General features: G+C 42.1%; 1 long non-coding RNA gene across 7 annotated transcripts in view; it reads left to right on the top strand.

The window, feature by feature from the left end:
* LOC132681351 (uncharacterized) overlaps window positions 1-19,361 on the top strand; it is a 109,670-nt gene that overhangs the window by 83,209 nt on the left and 7,100 nt on the right. For 5 of the 7 annotated variants that reach the window (XR_009611024.3, XR_013556675.2, XR_013556676.2 and 2 more), the window contains exons 4-8: window positions 456-700; window positions 3,721-5,535; window positions 11,813-11,905; window positions 13,996-14,482; window positions 15,220-15,431. This is a non-coding gene — a long non-coding RNA (uncharacterized LOC132681351). The remainder of the gene's footprint in view (window positions 1-455; window positions 701-3,720; window positions 5,536-11,812; window positions 11,906-13,995; window positions 14,483-15,219; window positions 15,432-19,361) is intronic. The other 2 variants (XR_013556679.2, XR_013556678.2) reach the window with 2 other exon arrangements.

Below are 19,361 nucleotides of genomic sequence, written 5' to 3'. Positions count from 1 at the left end.
CCACATACTTCAAAAAAATTTTTTTAAGTTTATTTTTTTTTGAGACAGAGTGAGAGACAGAGCATGAACGGGGGAGGGGCAGAGAGAGAGGGAGACACAGAATCGGAAACAGGCTCCAGGCTCTGAGCCATCAGAGCCCAAAGCCCGACGCGGGGCTCAAACTCACGGACCGTGAGATCGTGACCTGAGCTGAAGTCGGATGCTTAACCGACTGAGCCACCCAGGCGCCCCTTGTTTTTTATTTTTATTTTTTTTAAGTTTATTTATTTTTGAGACAGAGTGAGAGACAGAGCATGAACGGGGGAGGGGCAGAGAGAGAGGGAGACAGAATCGGAAGCAGGCTCCAGGCTCTGAGCCATCAGCCCAGAGCCCGACGCGGGGCTCGAACTCACATAGTTCAAAATATTAACAGCAGCACAGCAAAACAAGTAATAACAAAACCCTTTCTGTGTCAGGTATTGTGACAACTAGCAGGCACACAAAAATGAACACCACGTGGGCCTTGACCTGGAGAGCTAGCAAGCAAACTGGCATCCCATGTCATTTCAAAATTGTATAGTAAGCAAGGAGAGGCATGCAGTGTTCTGGAAGCACCGAGAAGGATCCCTCAGCTCTACTGAGGGATGATTCCTGGGGAGAGACCAAGTGGACTGGCTATAGATGCTGAGAATGAGTTTGACTATGAAGACAATGCTGTAAGGTATGTGATTCTTGATTTTATAATCTTTGTGTACTATTTTATGTTTTATTATTGTGGTTCATCTACAGTTGATGAAATAGAAAATCCCTTCAAGCCTGAGGGTGGTGTCCCCTGCAAGGGTCATTTCCCATGAGTTCAGTTTTTCGTATTTTGTATCTGGATGGAATCCATTTTATGATCACAGAATTCCATATTTAAACAAGGAAGCCGCTCATCCAGTAGGAAAATGTGTGAGGGAGTGCAAATGAATTCAGTCTTAATCATTATGATGTCACTGGGTCTGTAAGTGGATTTGTTTTTCAGTATTATAAGAGAACTTCAGTAATTTGAACTGAGGGGGAATCAGTCAGAATGAGTGAAAGTCTATCACGTACAATTGTTTTATTACTTTTATTTATGTGTATGCTAAGATAGCAAAGAGTCGCTTATGAGGAATCTGTGTTAAATTGATAAGAATGATTTCCTTAGCATATTCACTACCTCCTTAAAAATGATCTTCAGGTTGGGAATGCAAGCTGGGGCAGCCACTCTGGAAAACAGTATGGAGGTTCCTCAAAAAACTAAAAATAGAACTACCCTACGACCCAGCAATTGCACTACTAGGCATTTATCCAAGGGATACAGGTGTGCTGTTTCAAAGGGACATGTGCACCCCCATGTTTATAGCAGCACTATCAACAATAACCAAAGTATGGAAAGAGCCCAAATGTCCATAGATGGATGAATGGATAAAGAAGATGTGGTACATATATACAATGGAGTATTACTCAGCAATCAAAAAGAATGAAATCTTGCCATGTGCCACTACGTGGATGGAACTGGAGGGTATTATGCTAAGTGAAATTAGTCAGTCAGAGAAAGACAAACATCATATGACTTTACTCATATAAGGACTTTAAGAGACAAAACAGATGAACATAAGGGAAGGGAAACAAAAATAATATAAAAACAGGGAGGGGGACAAAACAGAAGACACTCATAAATATGGAGAACAAACCAAGGGCTACTGGAGGGGTTGTGGAAGGGGGGATGGGCTAAATGGGTAAGGGGCTAAGGAATCTACTCCTGAAATCATTGTTGCACTATATGCTAACTAATTTGGATATAAATTAAAAAAAAAAAATAGAAACAAAGAAAAAAAATTGATCTTCAGAGGCACCTGGGTGGCTCAGGTCATGATCTCATAGTTTGTGAGTTCAAGTCCCACACTGGGCTCGGTGCTGACAATGCAGAGCCTGTTTGGGATTCTCTCTCTCCCTCTCTCTACCCTTCCACCTCTCGCTGTCTCTCTCTCTCTCTCTCTCTCTCTCAAAAATAAAATACAGAAACATAAAAATTAAAAATGCTCTTCAGATGACAAGAGACATTGGAAAATAAGCTGTGCTTTCCTCCTGCATCTTTTTTTTTTTTTTCTTTAACAGATGTAAACTTTAGCCTGGTCTGTGTTGAGTTTATTAGAAAATTATGAATATGCAAAGAATAATTACTTTTTAAAACCTTGGATCCATCCTTGGAGTTCTGTGGGCATGTTTCCATGAAAATGCGATCCTCCTGTTATCAAAAGATAAAAGATAATTATTCCAATGAACACCTAAGCAAAAGTCATGAACAGGCAATTCAGGGTAACAAACCATATAAAATAAGGTTAGATGCCTTAATAATCAAAGAAATGAAAACTAAAGCAAGATATCACTGGTCAAATTGGCAAAAGAAATAAAAAAAAATTGGCAAAAGATTTTGTAGAAGTATAAATCAATAAATGAAGTGCTAATGCCCAGGGCTGGTGAGAGAGTGGAGAATTGAGCACTAATGTTTTATTCTATATACAGAGATGAATATATAAGGATGTTTATTCTAGGACCATTTGTTTTAGTACAAAATTTTAAAACAACTTAAGTGTCTACTAAATAATGGTGTGTTTGAGCCGCTTGAGTGGGTCATTTGGTTAAGCGTCTGACTCTTGATTTCAGCTCAGGTCTTGATTCCAGGGTGGTTAGTTCAAGCCCTGTGTTGGGCTCCACACTGGGCATGAAGCCTACTTAAAAGGAAACAGAGGGGTGCCTGGGTGGCTCAGTCAGTTGAGCATCGGACTTCAGCTCAGGTCACGATCTCGCGGTCCGTGAGTTCGAGCCCCGCGTCAGGCTCTGGGCTGATGGCTCAGAGCCTAGAGCCTGCTTCTGATTCTGTGTCTCCCTCTCTCTCTGCCCCTCGCCCATTCATGCTCTGTCTCTCTCTGTCTCAAAAATAAACGTTAAAAAAATTTTTTTTAAAAAAAGGAAATAGAAAAAAAGAAAGAAAGAGAAAGAAAGAAAGAAATGTGTATTCATGCAATGGAACATTACACATCTGTCAGAAAAGTGAAGTATCTCTGCATATACTGATTTTTTAAAATCTCTAAACATTAAAAAAAATGTTTTTTTAATTTAAAAAAGGGTGCTTGGGTGGCTCAGTCGGTTAAGCATCCAACTTTGGCTCAGGTCATGATCTCACACTTCATGGGTTCAAGTCCCGTGTTGGGCTCTGTGCTGACAGCTCGGAGTGTGGAGCCTGCTTCAGATTCTGTGTCTCCCTCTCTCTCTGCCCCTCCCCCACTCATACTCTCTCGCTCTCAAAAATAAAATAAACATTAAAAAAATTTTTTTTAATCTCAAGATGTGTTGCATACACAAAGCAAGTTACAGAACAAAGTAATGTTATCTATATGCACATGTATGGAGACATTAGTAATTATACTTCCGGAAGGATATGTAGGAAACTGTTACAGCAATCTCATTGGTTACCTTCGGGGAAAAGGACTAGAGGTAAAGCATGAAAGACTTCACTTTTCACTTTGTACTTTTCTGTGTGGTTTGAATCTGTGCAAGAATTGCTTTATTCTAAAATATGAAATGTAATTTTTTAAGAAAAAGAATAGGTTACATCTTCATGGTTTGACACGGGAAATTTTCTGCACTGTAAGAGGAGAAAGTGCAGAAAAATCACAATGTTATGACTCTGTTAATGGTGCTATTTCTACCTAGATAAAGATGCAGACATACACAGTGTTTGAAGAAGTCTGGATGAAAATAACTCGCACTACCATCTATGCGGCTGCCCCACAGCCAGAGTGGAGAAGTACTGACATTGTAGAAACCTTCACTTTCTATGTACTGTTTACTTTTTTGTACAGTGCTAGTGAATTATCAGAAAGAAAAACATAAATTTTTCCAAGTGAGGGGAAAAAGTAAAAAAAAAAAAAAAAAAAGAAAGAAAGAAAGAAAAAAAGAAAGAAAGGAAATCCAGTTCTCCCAAAGCCCTTTTGCATGAAGCTTGCATGAAGTGCTCTGGTCTGCTCTATGCAAAAACAGGGTTTGACTCCGCCTATCACCTGGCTCCTCCAAGCTTACTCTCACCACCTTCCCTTTTAAATCCCACCTGCCAGGGAAGCCTTTGTAGTCAGAGTGGGATCTCTCCTCTGATCCAACTTATCTACCCCAGGCTTACCCAACTAGAAAAACTGGAAAATAAAAGTCAAAAACAGTACGTTCAAACAAGACGCTGAAAACTGGCCCAACCTGTACACGAAACCAACATGTCTTATTCGAGTGCCATGAGTTTGTGCAAGGAGCTAGCAGCCCGCTGGGAGGAAAGGAAACGCAGGCTGGAGACCCAGGCCCCAGTGCATCCCTGCCATTTTTTGAACTCCACCATTTTTCTCACCTGCTCATCCTATCTGTTACTCTAACTCAGGAGGCTGATAAGAGAATCTGGGGAGGCAGGAGCAGTGCTATGGAAATAAAAGGTGATTAGTCACATCATCGTGTGAGCCCTGGAGGACAGGATTTGTATTGTGGGTTTGGTATGAATATTGCCTAGAAAATGAGGAGAACCCAAGATGTTCATTAACACAAATGTGCTTTGATTTTACGAAGAAAATGCTGTGACAATCCAACCCGAATGATTTCTCTTTTCAATGACTTTTCACCTGAGGATCTCAAAACGTCTCTTCCAGTCTTCCATCACAACTGCCCCATAATGAGTGTGGACTGCTACTAGGCCACCAATAGTAGTGTTGACACATTTTCCAGCAGTTCCCCCCTCCCCATCATGAATAATACGTTTCTTGTTAGTGGTGAGAGCCATTATAACAGGAAGGAAGAGCAGCTCAGATGTGTCTGAGCGCTGGGAGTTTAGAAAAGAAACCTTGGCTGAAACTGGAAGAGGAGACTGAGCAGGCTGAGGGGAAGTAGCCAAGCAGAGATTTCTAAAGCCAATGCGATGACTTAACCCTACATACTGTGCAGGTCTTCTTTACTCTTTGTTTGAACCTTGTTATTACTCTAGTTACAGAAGATTCCACGAGCTGGCGCACAAAGCAAGAGACAGCAGTGTTCCTTGTAAGCTGAGAAAATATTTAGACAACAAGGTTGACTACCGGTAGTGGCTGAATTGTGTCCCCCAAAATAGATATGCTGAAGTACTAGCCTCCAAACCTCAGAATGTGACCTTATTTGGAAAGAGGGTCTTTACAGATTTAATCAGGTTAAAACGAGGGCATTAGGGTGGGCACTAATCCAATATGACTCTAAAGACTCTATGTCTTTCTAAAAAGGGGAAATTTGAATACAGAGACAGACACACAGACATACAGAGGGAAGAAGATGTGGAGACACAGGAAGAACACCATGGAGGGGCAGAGATTTGGAGTGATGATGCATCTATAAGCCAAGGAATGCCTGAGGCTACCAGAAGCTAGGAGAGAGGCCTGGAACAGATCCTTCCCCAGAGCCTGCAGAGGGAGCACAGCCCTGCCCACACCTTGGTTTTGGACTTCTGGCCTCCAGAGCTGTGAGACAGTAAGTTTTTATTTATTAAGTAGATAACCACCCAATCAGTGATACTTTCTTATGGCAGCCCTAGGAAACTACTACATGCACCACAGTCACATATCCTTCCAGCAATGGGTATTTGTAGGACAAAAAAAGTAACAGGAGTGGCTTTTCCACTCTAGTGGTAGATTTTTCTGAGAACACTCAGCCTGGAGATAGTTCTCTTTCCATAGAATGCGGAAAGCCAGTAAACCTTCCCTCTGCAGCCTGGCAGAGAGGAGAGGCGCAGAGCCCAGTGTAGGCTGGTAGGAAGCACACCGTCCTACCTTGGACCATTGCTTGGCTCTGTGCAGGGGCCCACACTGTGCACACAGCTGCTTCAAGCCCCACATTTTACCAAATGGAGACAAAGACAGGTATGGGGCTCCCCAAAGGGAACGAAAGTCCTGAGACCAGGCAGTGACCCTTCTAATGCCAACCATGGAGACAGCAATTAGGGGCAAGAGGGCTCACAAGCAAAAGAGAACCTGAAAAATCTCAGGAATACCCAGAACTGGACCCTATCTGGCAAAGGAGTTTTCTTTGCTCTATTTGTTTTTATTTTATTTTAAAACTTATTTGGGGGGAAGTTATCATTAAATTGCAACCCCAGTGCTTAATCTTTGTATGTATATTTGTGAACATATAACTTATTTCTGTGTATGTGTGTCATTCTGTTCTATGGATTCAGTCTCAGCTCATCCTTTTGTTATCTTTTTGAAGCCAGGAAATAAAAACAAAAATTCGGGGCACCTGGGTGGCTCAGTCGGTTGAGTGTCCGACTTCGGATCAGGTCATGATCTCGCAGTTTGTGAGTTTGAGCCCCGCATCCGGCTCTGTGGTGACAGCCCAGGGCCTGGAGCCTGCTTCGGATTCTGTGTCTCCCTCTCTCTCTCTACCCCAACCCTGCTCACATTCCATGTCTCTCTGTCTCTCAATAATAAATAAATGTTTAAAAAAATTATTAAAAAAAAAAAGCTCAGATGTTATTAAAGAGAAGCCCCTGGACCAAGGGGTCCCCACATGAGGGCAGCCCTGAGTGGGCAGATTCCAGGCCTGAAGCTGTCCTGCCAGGAAGGACTCCTGGCTGTCTGGGGACATGCTCTGCTCAGACCTAACCTCGATCTCTGCAAGGTTAGACAAAGGCCTCAGCACTGGGCCTTTGTTTTCATTGTCCGAAGACCCAGCTCTTCTCTCTTTTGTCTTAAGAGCAGGCCAGGGTGGGAAGAGCGGAAGGACTGACATCAGAGAGGTTCCTAGCAAACAATGTTACAAACTTAGGGTAATTTCCCCTATTTACCTCACTCAAAAAAAAAAAAAAAAAGACTTCTTTTGTCAAAATAAAAAAAACATGTGAAAAGTGCAGGTTTGTTGTTGTTTTGAAGAATTTGAACAGTCGAGGTGTTTTCCCTGGTACTCAGTTTCAAAATCAACAAACTGGCAGCTAACTGCCTGAAAAAAGGAAAAATGGAGTCAGCTCAGCTCTGTCCTCATCCTTCCTCACAGCGCTCCCAAGTGAAATGAAAAGCGCGTCCTCGGCCCCTGCTGCCCCCAAACTAATGACTGCACAATGCTGCACGACCTGCCTTGGCCTGCCCTGGCCACCAGCGTCCTCACGCCAGGTGTCAGGAGGGGAAGGAAGAAAGGTCGCCTTGTTTGTACGTTTGGTTATCTCACTACCACTAGGCTGGTAAAATGGTTTTTCTGAGAGCTTCTTGTTCGTCTGGCTTTTAAAAACTTGTTATGCTTCCTTTTTCTTCTTCTGCTTTTTTTCTTCCTGAAGGATAAGAGAGATGCAGACTTTCCACAGTGTTAACTGTCCCGGATTTTTCCTCCGCTGTACGACTGAGTGGCAGCAATGTGGTTCTAAGAGGCATGATTTGTTTATAAACATATCTGGAAATAGTTAAAAATAAAAACTGCCAAGGGTGGGGCTGGGTCATAGCCAAGTCATGAGAAGCAAGATGTGTATCCTGGAGGTGGGCATTAACACCCTGGCAGACAGAGTTTTGAAGTAATTTAGGGTCAGGTGGAAACACTGATAGTACTTACCTACGGTATCTGATTATTCTTACCGTCAGTTTTAGGTTCTAGAGAGAATGGCTTCTAGCTTGCTGGGAAGCTGATCTGAGTGGCTCTATACTTGAAACACAATCCTGTTTTGTAGAGTTTCTTAGATGAATGCTGACTGGGCGGTATTTAAGGAATAGCTTCGTGTCTGTGGCTGCCCCAGAACTCACCTTTATTTCCTCTTGCTTCCTTCTCTTTGTGCTGCCTTGGTCCCCGGCTGTGACACAGACAGTGGAGGAGACTGCCTGGGGACCAAAAGAGGATGGGGAAGTCGTTAGCATGACTAAACTTGCCCTTCCCAGGTTCAGTACATCACCTTTCAATTCTCTTTTTATTCTGTTCTTTCTCTTCTAGTCTAGTGGGAGCGCCTCTTCAGTGACTTTAAGTAGGAGGTAGGGAGGGGTTGTTTGGTCAAAGGGCGTGGAGATGGGAACAGGAGAATCAAGGAGAGGAAACAGGGGGCCAGAGATAAAGAAATCAGAGCTAGAAGAAGAGAAATAAATAGAAACAAAGATGATGAATAATACCAGATACAAAAGAGGGAGCAAGATGATAAAGAAGTGAGACGCAGAGATGGTCCTGCAGAAAGAAACAATTCAAAAATAGAAACATGGGAGAAGCCCGAAAACAAACAGAGAAGCCCATACAGGAAAGGAAAGAACCAAATGGAAGTAAGTAATGGAACCCCAAATAGAAAGGACGTCTGAATGAGAAATGTGACTTAGGGAAGGAACAGAGAAGCCTTTGTGGTGTGTTTGTAGACCAGAGGGAGAACGACAGAACAGAGGGAATCCAGGAGTGTTTATTCCTAGCACCTAGCAAACAAAAAATTCATTATTTTTTAATCATGGAAGAAATAGCTCTAAGAGCACCAGGCCTTTCATGCTATCAGTCTGGCTCTCACTCATCTTACTCCCTTAGGACTCCTTCAGAAGTGTAAGGAGACCCAGCATGAGGAAAACCACATTTCCACCCAGATGACTTTTATATAAAGTTGATTTTAGAGAGATACATTTGCCTAGGCCCTAACGCTGAGCCCCCTGTTCCGGGTGGTGAATGATCCTGAGCTTTTTAGTCTCTATAAATCCCAGGGTTAAATGACAAACATATCTTGATTCCTAAAAATCTGAATTAAAAAAATGAAATAACTATTTGCATGACTCCCTTTTCAGAAGACTGCTGTACTATTAATAACTTAGAAGTTGCCTTCTAAGTTTAAATAATTTAACAAGTAGAGTAATAAAAAAAATGTAAGTAAAGCATAAACTGATAAATGCAACACATACCCAGGAGAAGCAAAGATCAGTTATTTCATTACTGCAAATTGCTGTTACTAAACATTATGATAAATTATCAAAAAGATGCCTCTCCCCCCCTTCTATAATTTCAGGTTATTAATTTTATTCATATACAAGTAATTCTTTCCTTGTGTGCCTCTCTTGCCCTGTATCTCTAATGAGGAACAGAAAAAAATATGCAGTAGATGAAATACTCAAATTGGAGCCAAAGCAAATGAAAAAAAAGATATCAGAAACAAATAACATTATTAGCTTTTAGCCCCATAATAAGCTCTTATTTATTTAGACCCTATTAATTTGGAATTTATAATAAGTTGATTGGGATCTGGGCAGAAATTTTCCTTCATTTAGCAAACTCTGTCTTGCTAAGTAGTACAAAAGAGTGATATAAATGAGACTACAAGGGGAATATTTGAAATACATCTTTGAGCACTTCAGGCAATCTCTTATATATGAATAATTAATATAACGAATACATATCATCCTTATCCAATAATTATCTGGTAATTCAGGAGGAATTTGTTAGGTCACCCTGCAGAGTAGGGAGCTGTGGGTTTATCACTAAACAGCTCTCTGACCATAGGAAAGGCACTTAACTTCTTCAGCCCTTGTTTTTCTTACCTGTAACATTAGTCTGATAACACCAAATCTGCCCAGTTCAAGTGGTTTTTATGAACACACAAAAAAGAGAATGGGTGGGAATCCATTTTGAAATTTGGATGGTATTAGGAAAATCTATTTTATTTAAAATGAATTTGCAATTCATACTTGTCACTAATTCAATCTGACCTTCTGCCCAACTGCCTATAGCAGTGAGGTTTTTATGCTTTATAAAGCTTCAGTGAAAGGAAATTCCCTAATGAAATATGTGGACATAAACATACATGTACGGATATAAACATTCATCCTCTTTCTACTCCTGGAAAGAGTCTTCATAACATTATTATGAAGTCTGACAGGCTTGGGTTCAAATTCAGGACCTTCCAAACAGATGAGTTAGCCTAAAGAATGATCTCCTTCAGCCCCAGTTTCTTTGTCTGTAAATAATAATACCCGCTGTATAGAACACTTATAAAGACTATGGGAGAGGGGCAGCTGGGTGGCTCAGTCTGGGTGGTTAAACGTGACTTTTGATCTCTGCTCAGTCATGATTTCACAGCTCATGAGTTTGAGCCCCACTCTGGGCTCTGTGCTGACAGCATGGAGCCTTCCTGGGGTTCTCTCTCTTTGTCTCTCTCTCTCTCTGCCCCTTCCCTGCTTGCACACACGTACTCTCTCTCTCTTTCTCTCAAAATAAATAATCTTTAAAAAATGCAAAAAAAAAAAGGGGCGCCTGGGTGGCTCAGTCGGTTAAGCATCCGACTTCTGCTCAGGTCACGATCTCACAGTTCGTGAGTTCGAGCCCCGCGTCAGGCTCTGTGCCGACAGTTCGGAGCCTGAAGCCTGCTTCGGATTCTATGTCTCCCCTTCTCTCTGCCCCTTTCCAACTCATGCTCTCTCTCTCTCTCTCACTCAAAAATAAACATAAAAAAATTTTTTTTAAATACAAAAAAAGAGAGTAGGGGAGATAATGTACATAGCATAGTGCCTATCACAGAGTGGACACTCCAAAGAGGTAAGGATTATTAAAATGAAAGATAAATTGCCTTGGAGTGCTGTTTGCATTGGTGAAAATACTCAAGACTCATCACTTTGAGTCTCCTGCTCCCAGTACAACTTAGCTCCCAAACATGAGGCCAAGTAGAGTCTTAATCACGGTGTCCTGTACAGGCTTTTTTTTTTTTTTTTTTTACACATAGACAACCTATATTGCTTTTGATGAAATGTAAGTTGCAAAGTATCAAGTATCAAAATAATGTTTCCTCAATTTTAAAACACTCGCTTTTTCACATTTGAACGTTTTGGAAATCAGAAAGAGCTTTAGAATCTTTGTCAAAATAAACATGTCAACTGCTAGGTATAGGAGTTGCTAAAAGGAATTGTCATTTGCTTGTGATGGATGAATTCAGCCAGATCTTTCAGAATAAAGAATTTTCAAAGCCAGGAAGTATTGGTGTTTATGCTTCACTCAGTTGCAAAACATCTGTCTGTCAAGCTTTTCAAGAGAAGCTGTTGAACTTCTTGTAAGATGTAATCAATTAAAGAAAAAAAAATTTAAGATTCAAAATCAAGTGCTTACAGAGGTCAAACTCACAGGCACTTTTATGAATGTGTCACCTCTGCTTGGCAACTGCCAGTGTTGTAGTGAATCCAAGGAATCTGTAGAATATGAGTGAGGATGGTGGTTAAGTAATTATATGAATAAAATGTGTGCTGTTTGTTGGTTAAAAAAAAAAATTGGGGGGGCGCCTGGGTGGCTCAGTCGGTTAAGCGTCTGACTTCGGCTCAGGTCACGATCTCGCGGTCCGCGAGTTCGAGCCCCGTGTGGGGCTCTGGGCTGATGGCTCAGAGCCCGGAGCTTGCTTCCGATTCTGTGTCTCCCTCTCTCTCTTCCCCTCCCCCGTTCATGCTGTGTCTCTCTCGGTCTCAAAAATAAATAAACGTTAAAAAAAAATTAAAAAAAAAAATTGGGTATATTCAGTGTTGTATTTCTGGTTCTCTCTCTTAATAAAACTGTCATTTTAATTAGATAAAGCAATCTTTCTTCTGATTGACAGAATCAACAGAGAAAGCTTGTAGCTTTTAAAGTCATGGGTTAAGATATAATTAAATTTATACTTAAGATGGCTGCACTTTGCTGTATGTGTATTATACTTCAATACAACATTTAAAAATTACAAATGATGTTCCTGTGTGTTTAACTTGAATACCTGAAGATTTATCAAAGTATATAACCAGGTACAGCTTTTGAACTAGTAAGTATAATGTTTTTTAAGTTTATTTATTTATTTTTTTAGTAATCTTTACACCTGACACAGGGCTCAAACTCATGACCTGAGATCAAGAGTCACATGCTCTTCTGACTGAGCCAGCCAGGTGCCCCTAAACTAGTAAGTATAATTAATCAGTTATAGAACTTACCTTTTGGGCTAAATCCTAGGCACTTTATGCACATGTTAAAATTTATTAAGAATTTACTCTGTCCCAGATACTTACTTGCAAGAGGTCTACCAATATCTCATTTAATCTTTAAAAGGCCTTATGAGGTGGGCATTATTATCTTTACAAATAAGGAAGTGTTTGTATAAGGCGCATGTAAAGTAGTTACTTGTAGGTCACACAGCTGGAAACTGGTCCAGGAAAAATGAGAATCTGCGCAGTGTGACTCCAAAGTCTTGCATTTTTGTACTTTTTCACAGTCTCCCTCAACAATCTACACAATAGGTTCTATTGTCCTTACTTCACAGATGACACTCTAAAACTCAGAGAGGTTAAATACTTTGACTGTATCACACACCTTGTAACTGGGAGAGCCAGGATTCATACCCCATCCTGTCTACAAAGACACTTTTGGCTCCTCTATCATAGCCAATGTGATACCTTTCTTGGGGGAGGACATGTTCTTCAGACATCGCCTTCTTTAAAAAAAAAAAACATTTTTTTTTTTTTACTGTTTGTTTATTTTTGAGAGAGAGAGACACACACACAGAGTGAGCAGGGGAGAGGCAGAGAGAGAGGGAGACAGAATCCGAAACAGCTCAACTGTCAGCACAGAGCCTGACGTGGAGCTGGAATCCACAAACCGCGAGATCACGACCTGAGCCCAAGTCAGACGCTTAACCGACTGAGCCACCCAGGCACTCCACACATAGCTTTCTTTTACATCCCATCACAGTATACCCTAGGAATGAGGGTGGGGTGGAGAAAGAAGGGGAGGGAAGAAACCCAAAAGAATAGCTCTTAGAACTTCAAAGGAGCTGCCATTGAGCTCTGTAACCCTGGCCATGCATAAATTGGAATTTTCCTCTTGAAATGACCTTCTTTGGGCGCAGTTGCCATTAAATTTAGTTCACATCCATTTGGATATTATGCTGCGAGGTTTTCTAACTTGGCAACGTTCCCTTCCTACTATGCCCTTATACACCTACCCCCCTTAAGAGAAAAAACAAAACAGAATTTTAAGAAGTATATTCCTCAAACTTGGAAACCTCCAATGCGCAGTCACTGTTGTCTTGCTCAAAGAGGCACCAACCAGGGGATGCCAAGCTGTGTTCCTATTAGGCCTATTTTAGCTTCCTCTATGACTTACCATTTGTAAATTAGTTCTAACCCTTTGAGATTCCAACCATACCAATTTTAAGAAATGCTAGTTTCAACAACCATTTATCTTGGGCCATTTCAGTTGGCTGCCCTTTTCTTTATTAGTAACTAAAAATTATGATTGGAGTCACCTCCACGCCTGTGGAAAAAAAGCTTCATTTCTCCCCACCCTGAAGACATTTACAATAATGACTTGGGAACTTGCAATGGAGAGAGCATTGAACAACAGAGTACTATTTGGGCATTTTTAGCATTTCAGAAGTCACGTACTACTTGTAGCTTGAGAAATTTTGAAAGAATTTTCTAAATGTTGGGTTCTTGAAACAAATTAAAACAGATATTGGAAGAATTTTACAAAATTGCCAGTCTTTTGGGGAAGTTAATAGGCTATAATAATTTACTGAAAACAGTACGTTCTCATTCCCATGTGGTTCACTATTCATAAATGTCCCTTACAATAGTGTGTATTATGAAGAAAGGTGGGGGGCAGGCACGTGGGTGGCTCAGTCAGTTGAGCACCTGACTTTGGCTCAGGTCATGATCTCTCAGTTTGTGAGTTGCAGCCCCACATTGGGCTCACTGCCAGTCAGCAGAGCCTGCTCGGGATGCTACTTTCCCCACCCTCCCTGCCCCTCCCTCACAAGCGCTCTCTCAAACATAAATAAACACTTAAAAATATATGTAAAGGTCAGCATCAACCTAAACAATAAAAGTTATAACTTTAAAAAACAGTTTTAGTGAGACCTCTCATTAACAACGTTTATGAAGTAAAAGGTTAAAAAAGAATTCCACAGTCCACATGTTTTGAATGTTTGTCCTTTTATGTAGTAGGTTAAGGGGTGTGTCATTTTCTTTTCTTTGTGTTCTATTTCCTTTCCAGCTGTTACATAGTGACATGGTTTGCACCTTCAGCCATCAAGGCGGTTGAAAAAGAAAATAATCTGTCCCTCTGGATTCTAGTTATGGCTCTACACCCCAGCACCTGTAAATTCAAAGTCAGAACTCCATGGATGCCTGGATTCCAAGATTAAACCTCTACTCACAAGCAAAAGGGTTGGTTCGATAGGAGGTGGGGACAAGAAATTGTTTGTTTGTTTAGAGAGAGAGAGAGCTCTCTAGAGAAAGAAGCAGAGAGAGAGAGCGCGCGTGAGAGAGAATCCCACACAGGCTCTACACTCAATGTAGAGCCCCATGCTGGGATCACGACCTGAGATGAAATCAAGAGTTGGATACTCAACTGACTGAGCCACCCAGGTGCCCCCAAAATTATTTCTAATTAAAGAAGTGGAACTTACAAGCAGTGGTAATGAAACTTTAGCTGAAAAATACTAGACTTTCTAATGCATTTGGATATTGGGAGCTGTGATGTGAATGCCCCTTTTCATAATTATTGCAGTAGGTTGAGAAATCATCCACCAGGGAAAGTCGTTCATCTGGTCACCAGACAAGGGAGGCTTGGGTGGACTTAGTTAAAGTGTCTGTTTAATGAGGTGGGGCTGTTTTTGAGAACATGTGATGGGTCTAAGTTTCCTGGTGCAGAAGTGTTAGGCAGCGCGCTTTATTAGGAAAAGAGGAATCTGCAGAGTATTGAGAAACATCAACTTGTTGCCAGTCAGGGCCTCCCTGGCCACAGGTACATTGATGGGGGAATCCGTAGGATGAACAATGCCCATGTCTAATGTTGTGTTTACAGTTTTCCACCTTAGTGTAAGTTCAAATGCATGCTTTGTCACTTACTAGCCTTGTGATTTAAGGAAAGTTACTTAACCACCCTAAGCCTCACTTTGGTCATCTGTAAAATGGAGATAATAATGGTCGCTATCTTACAGGGTTGTTTAAGGGCCAATGTATGTAAAGCCTTTTAGCACAGCACCTGGCACATCACATGTGCTAATAAATGATTGAAATGTGTTTACATCCTTTTATTACTTAGACCATTTTTAAATGTGTCATTTGTATGTTGTGATGACAGTTTGCAAAACAATTCACACCACTTTGAGGTTTCATGTGTAGTAGGAAGCTCTGAGTTCTACCCTGGGAAAGGGTACTTTGTTGGCTTTCTGTGGAAGAGTTTTGGAAATAATTGGTCTCTCCCACACTCCAGGACTTGAACTTCATCTGTGGACTCTAAAAAATGCAAAAGAGCTGGACAGAAATGGCTACCTGCTGTGGAAGACCAGGCCCACCCTGTATCCTCAGCCCTCTGCTCTCTCGCCTTTGGGCCTAAAACTGTGTGTGAACAAGAAGAGCAGCTGTCACTATATGTATGAAGGCACCCAGCTGGGGGTGGACAACATCGAGACCTGCATCCAGAAGGTCAGCATCCAGCAGACGGGACATGGGTCGGTTCACTGGGGGTCTGGAAGGTCACACCCTTTAGATCAAATAGGGGAAACTGGTGCCCAGAGTAAACACCAAAACCCAGCACGGAGGCCCTCAAGTCCATTCCCAGAGCTGATTCAGAGATTTAGGCAGCTTCTCCCCGCACCCACTCACAGGCCGACAATGGGAACTCAAAGAATAGGGCCTTCCTTCCTTCCTACTCTGACTGCAGACCTGTTGGTCAGCAATGGCCTCAGGGAATTGTAAACCTTTTGGAGAAAGAAATCACAGGCGAGGGCTGCAAACAGACAATTCAGTGAAAATCTGTTCAATTCAAGGAGGCCTGCAGAGCTCTATTATTAGCTCCCAAAGCAGTGAGGGAGGAGCCTGGATGGTGCCCTAAACACCAATCCTCTTCAGCCCTTTTCTCTCTTCCATGGAGCCTACTTCAAACCTTCTCCATTGTTAAAAATCAGTACAGGGGCGCCTGGGTGCCTCAGTCGGTTAAGCGTCCGACTTCGGCTCAAGTCATGATCTTACGGTCCGTGAGTTCGAGGCCAACGTTGGGCTCTGTGCTGTTAGTTCAGAGCCTGGAGTTTGCTTCAAACTCTGTCTCCCTCTCTCTCTGCCCCTCCCCCACTCACTCTCTGTCTCTATCAAAAAATGAATAAACAGTTAAAAAAGTATTTTAAAAATCAGTAGAGAAAAGGGGCGTCTGGGTGGCTCAGTTGGTTAAGCGTCTGACTTTGGCTCAGGTCATGATCTCATAGTTGGTGAGTTTGAGCCCTGCATCAGGCTCTGCACTGAGCGTGCAGATCCTGCTTGGGATTCTCTCTCTCTCTCTCTCTCTCTCTCTCTTTCTGCCCCTGTCCCTCTCTGTCTCTCCCAAAATAAACTTTTAAAAAGTCTTAAAAGAAAAAAATCGATAGGGAAAAAACCAACAACCTAGTAGAAAAATGGGCAAGGACATTATATTTGTCAAGGTTCTCTAGAGAAACAGAACGATAGACAGATAGATAAATAGATTTATTATGAGGGATTGGTTACATGATTATGAAGATGGAGAAGTCTCAAGATAATGCTGTCTGTAAGCTGGAGACCCCGGAAATCCAGTGATGCAATTCAGCCCAAACCTGAAGGCCTGAGAACTAGGGATGCTGATGGTATAACTCTCAGTCCCGGGACAGGAGATGAAATGCCCCAGATCAAGCAGTGAGGCAAGAAAAACAGGAACGAATTCCTCCTTCCTCAGCACGTTGTTCTATTCAGGCCCCCACCAGATTAGACAATGATCACTCATGCTGGGGAAGATGATCTACTTTCCTGAGTTTAGCGAGTCAAATGCTAATTTCATCTGGAAACGCCGTCACAGACATACTTAGAAATAACGCTTAGTCTAGGCCCCCATGGCCAGTAGACTTGACCCGTAATACCAACCATCATGATGTGAACAGAGTGCAAGTTCACAGCTACACATTTTCCCTAGTAGACACTCTCATATGTATGTCAAGAAGTGTGCACAAGGAACGGATTAAATAAGGTGTGCTTCACAGTGGGGTGGATTTATTTGTGTGGCTGTGGAACCATCTTCAAGACACGGGTTAAGTGAAAAACTGGTTCACAACAGAGTTCTGACTTTAGACTTGCGGTCTGAAGAGATTGTATGAATTTACACTGTTATACTCCTCCCAGTCATTGATAATATAATTTATTAGTGAATATTTTTATTTTGGCCAATCTGATAGGTGAAAAATGAAATTTTGTTTCACTTTGGGTTTTTTTAACTGTAAGGGAAAGAATGAATTCCTTCTTAACAGATTTTCTTGCCTTGCACTAACAGAGAAATAGAACCCTCAGTGGGAACACCTTTAACCTGTCCCTACAGCCAAGCATATGCTCTTTCCTCCCTCACACTCATCTTTCCATGTTCTGTATCCTCCTCAGTCTCTGGAGGCTGTCCTCAGCTTCCCCTAGGTCCTTGCACTCTTTGCTCAGTACATAGCCCCACCTTCCCTCCTGAGTTTTTATCACTGACATTTAAATTCACCAGAGTCTCCCGGATCTTTTTTTTTTTTTTTAATTTTTTTTTTCAACGTTTTTTTATTTATTTGTGGGACAGAGAGAGACAGAGCATGAACGGGGGAGGGACAGAGAGAGAGGGAGACACAGAATCGGAAACAGGCTCCAGGCTCTGAGCCATCAGCCCAGAGCCTGACGCGGGGCTCGAACTCACGGACCGTGAGATCGTGACCTGGCTGAAGTCGGACGCTTAACCGACTGCGCCACCCAGGCGCCCCTGGAGTCTCCCGGATCTTAAACCACCACTCGGCAGTTGCCCCAGACCCTCTTTTCCTCTTTTGGGTTTAACTCTTGAAAGAGTTGCCTACACTGCCTATTACCTGCTCCCCTCCCTGTGCTCACTCTGCAACCTGCCTTCTGTCTCTACCACGCTCCTTGAACTTGCCCCTCCAAAATCTCACGTGACTTCCGTGTTGCTAAAATCACCGGACACACCTTCTCGAGCATTCTCGTCTGCTCCTCCAGCTAGCTTCAGTTGCCAAGCCTATATCTTTTGTCTAGATCCCTCAACAACTAAGTAACTAATTAAGTAACTAACTGCTGGTACTGGTCATCCACTTTGGGGGTCTTGTGGGCAGCTCAGCTTCAGCATGCTGAAAACTTTCTGTCCCCAGTGCTCTCTCTCTCTCTCTCTCTCTCTCTCTCTCTCAGGCAATGGCTCTGTCATCCAACCAGTTGGCCAAGCCAGAGACTTGGGAGTGGCCCTGTCACCGTGCCCCTCCCCTGCCCTCTGTGGCCAACCTTGCAGTTACCCTTTGAATCTTCCTCCTCAGCTACTATACTAGCTCAGGCCACCATTTTCTCTGAGGAGTTACAATAGCTTCTTCTCATTCAGTTCTCCACACTGCCTGCTATAGCCCTTTTCAAGGGCTTCTTCCTACCCTTAGGATAAATTCCAAATTCCTTACCATGGTTACAAGACCCTTGGTGACCTGGTCTCATTCACTAACCACCCTCTTGCATTCTAAGATCCAGACCTACTGAACTTGCTATAGTTTTCTAATGCCTAACATTCTTGCCCTCTTCTGAGTCTTTAAATATGGCATTCCCTCTGCCTCTTCTTTTTTCTTCTTATTTTCTTCTCCAGGATAACTTCTACTCATCCTTCAGGTCTTGGCTTGAAGCTCTCTTCCTCTCTTCCTTGTTTCTTTAGTTCTGATTCCTCCAATAAGATTCAAATTTAAGATGGAGCTTATGCCCTCCTAAAACATCATTGTGCCCCCTCCCACTGCTAAGTACCAGATAACCTTTGCAGGAACTGATGTATGCATGACCATCCCCCATTTCACAATGCATTTTGTAAAATACTTTTTTTATGTTTATTTATTTATGTTGAGAGAGACAGAGAGGGACAGGGGCAGAGAGAGAGGGAGAGAGAGAATCCCAAGCAGGCTCTGCACTGTCAGCACAGAGCCTGACGTGGGGCTCGAACTCACGAACCACGAGATCATGACCCAAGCCCAAATCAACAGTCTGATGTTTAACCGACTGAGCCACCCAGGTGCCCCTCACAATGCATTTTAACAAAGAAGTGTAAATAGAGTCTTTGCTTTTGTGAAATCATTATGGAGGAAGTAGCTTAGCCAGAAATACCCTATGGAGTTAGAATTACAATTCTAACTAATTTGTTAGTGTTGTCCCTCTGGTGATAGATATTGAAATTTACAGAAAATTTGTAATAGTGCATCCCCTCGTCTTCTTTTTTAAAACCCTGTGTGTGTAAAATGCACATATGTGTGTCAGAGAACAACTCTGCCAGATTGGTTTTTGTAGTCCAGTAGTTTGAACTAAAAAATCTGTGAGAAGATTGTTTTTTTAGCAAGTTTTCCAAAAATAATCTTGAGG

The sequence above is a fragment of the Panthera onca genome, chromosome A1 (assembly GCF_046562875.1).
Source record: "Panthera onca isolate mPanOnc1 chromosome A1, mPanOnc1 haplotype 2, whole genome shotgun sequence".
Taxonomy (NCBI): Eukaryota; Metazoa; Chordata; class Mammalia; order Carnivora; family Felidae; genus Panthera; species Panthera onca.
The sequence above is the reverse complement of the archived record's forward strand: the minus strand, read 5'-3'. Positions and strand labels throughout refer to the sequence as shown.